Below are 3,018 nucleotides of genomic sequence, written 5' to 3'. Positions count from 1 at the left end.
ATAGGTATGAGGCAAAATGTGGAAGAATGGTGCAGTACATGTTATGCTAAAAGGGGACCCAAGCATAAGGGACGTGCTCCAATGAAGTTATATCAAGTTGGTGCACCAATGGAAAAGAGTAGCTGTTGGCATTGCTGGTCCTTTGCCTCAAACTCGTACTGGAAACAAGTATATTTGTGTGGTGATGGATTATTTCACCAAGTGGCCTGAGGCATATGCAATACCAAATCAGGAAGCTACAACTGTAGCTTCGGCTATTAGTGACTTCTTCTTCAGAATTGGTATGCCATATGAACTGCATTCAGATCAAGGCCGTAACTTTGAATCAGCTGTGTTCCATGAATGCTGCAAGTGGTTTGGTATACGAAAGACCAGAACAACGCCACTTCACCCACAGTCTGATGGGATGGTAGAAAAGTACAACTGGACACTTGGACAGGAATTGGCAAAGTTTTGTAATAGCCACCAAGATGACTGGGATGTCTTACTCCCTCCACTGTTGTTGGCCTATAGGACAGCAGAGCATGAAACAACTGGATACACTCCAGCAAAGTTGATGTTTGGTCGAGAACTTTGGTTGCCAGTGGATCTGTTAACAGGGCGCCCACCTTATGAAAAGTTGCCTGAAAATGTGTCAGAATTCGTGAAAGTGTTATCGGAAAGGATGGATAATATTCACCATCAAGTGCATTCAAACTTGAAAACGTCTGCTGATTCGGTGAAGTTATGTTATGATAAGAGATCTACTGAAGTCAGCTTTGTACCAGGAGACAAGGTGTGGTTCTATATTTCCAGGAAGACCAAAGGGAAGTCTCCTAAGTTGTCATCTCCATGGGAAGGCCCATATGACATAGTGGATCGTCTCTCAGACGTGACGTTCCGAATAAAATGTGGTCGGCGCGGTAAGCCAAAGGTGGTGCATGCCAACACGCTTTGGCGTTATCACGGTCCAGGACATTTCAGTTGGAACAAAGTGAAGAATTAAACAAATGACACTGCTGAAGACATGTCACCTGAAAAAGCCACTGTTGAAGAAGAAACTCTACCCGGTTTTGAGAAGGGAAACAGTGAAGCCCTTGATGAAGTTACTACCACTGATGTGACTGTTACTGATGATAGGATAATTCCCGATGGAGCAGATGAACCTCACGTGAAACAGAAGCCAACGAGATGGAGACCAGTATGGAAGAAAATACGTCCCGTAAAATTAAGAGACTTTGTTGAATTTTAATTTTTGTGTTTGTAAATTCTGTACATTTAATTTAGTTATTGTTAATTATCTATTGGTTTAATGTAAGTGGCTATTGCTCGGACGAACAATACTAAAGAAGGGGTAGTGTTACGACAGCGGAAGTAACACCTCATGATATTCTAGAAGGATCATGTGTGTTCGTGGCAACTCTAGTATTCTCTACGTGCCCTCTATTTTTTATATATATAAGCCGGCAAATGAAGTGACGGCATAATAGATAATAGCAGACAGAGAGATTGATGATATAGACGGACAACTGAGTCAAGCATAGTAGAAGTAAAGTGCGTGAATCATTCTTTGTGAATTTTAGCGTGTGTTTCAGTAAAATGACTGTGGAAATTAAGTGTATTGCAAAGTTGAGTTGAGAAAGAATAAACTAGTTTTATTTAAGAAAGGACTTGTATCGCTGAAGTTTATTGGAAAGAATTTCTACGGAAAATTAACAAACGAACACAGAGACGTAACAATATATTAAAAAATACATAAAATATCTTACAATAATGGAACTCTGAATCCTCTTGCACAGTGAAACCTCTGTTTCCAAGAAACTAAAGAAGGTGAATAAACTATAATGATTTAAACATAATACATTTATAAACTCTGAATATACGCAACAAAAATAGAGCTCCCCACCATGGCTCAACAAAAAATATGACGGCTTATAACTCAAAATCATGGGGTTAGATCCCAGAGTTGAGAACAGTACAGACAGCCTATTGTGAAGCTTTGTGGTTAAACACAAACAAATAAGATTCTGAACTCAACTCTGTATGAAAACAGATAATATCCCGTTATTCCAAATATATCTAAAAGGAAACACGCACTCAAATGAAGACGAGAAAGCATATACAGAGGTTGAGTACATTATATTAAAACGATTTTAGAGCCTCACCGTGTTATTGTAATTCCTGTAATCACTTAAGATCATGCACTATATGACAACTGTCCATCTTGACAATAGCCCTGCAGTGTAGTTTCCATTGCAAATGGTTCCATCTAAAGGCTGTCACGTTTTAAGCATACAAATTCCCTCTGACTGCTCCATAATCTATCTAGTGTACGAGGACGAGTGTACGGCTTTTAACACGGACTTTTGTGCTCATGAATTCTCACCTTTTACAAGTTGCCGCACTTTGTTTACCACTGCTGGAGTAAAACTGGTTGCAGGTCTCTTTCTGGATGGTTTATCCACATCCCTTTGCTTTTAAATGCCATTAAATACGAAGGATATGATATCTCTGTCTTGAAAGTTCTAATTGCCAGATCTGAACACTTCTTTATGCACACATACATAGCAACTAAATTTTAATTTCAACGTCACTTCTCAAACTTTTCCAGCTAAACAGACACGTGAAACCACAGGCAGTATTAGAAGAAAAAAATGCAATAAACGAACTTATCACCACATTTATATTAGTTTAAATTCTTGGGATGATGATTGGCCCTACAGTTTCTAGGTGAGAAGGTGCAGACTAATAGTGAAAGGTTCAAGCTATTTTCTATACAACCTTGCGGATATCACTTATATGATTTAGTTTTATTAGTTTTTACGTTCATTAATTCCCGATTCCGAATTCTCTCCTCACACTAACTGGTGCCACTAGCCTTGAAAACCTCTCTCGTGATAGAATAATTTCTTCTCTAAAACTCTACAATGTAGTAGACGAGACTAGTGAAGCACATTCCTCAATACTTTCAAGGCCTGGAGCTGAAGACTACCAGTGGGCCTATTCACACTAGTTCGTTTATACAAAAAGTATGTTTGT

Source organism: Limulus polyphemus, unplaced genomic scaffold, assembly GCF_000517525.1.
Source record: "Limulus polyphemus unplaced genomic scaffold, Limulus_polyphemus-2.1.2 Scaffold509, whole genome shotgun sequence".
Lineage (NCBI taxonomy): Eukaryota > Metazoa > Arthropoda > Merostomata > Xiphosura > Limulidae > Limulus > Limulus polyphemus.
The sequence above is the reverse complement of the archived record's forward strand: the minus strand, read 5'-3'. Positions refer to the sequence as shown.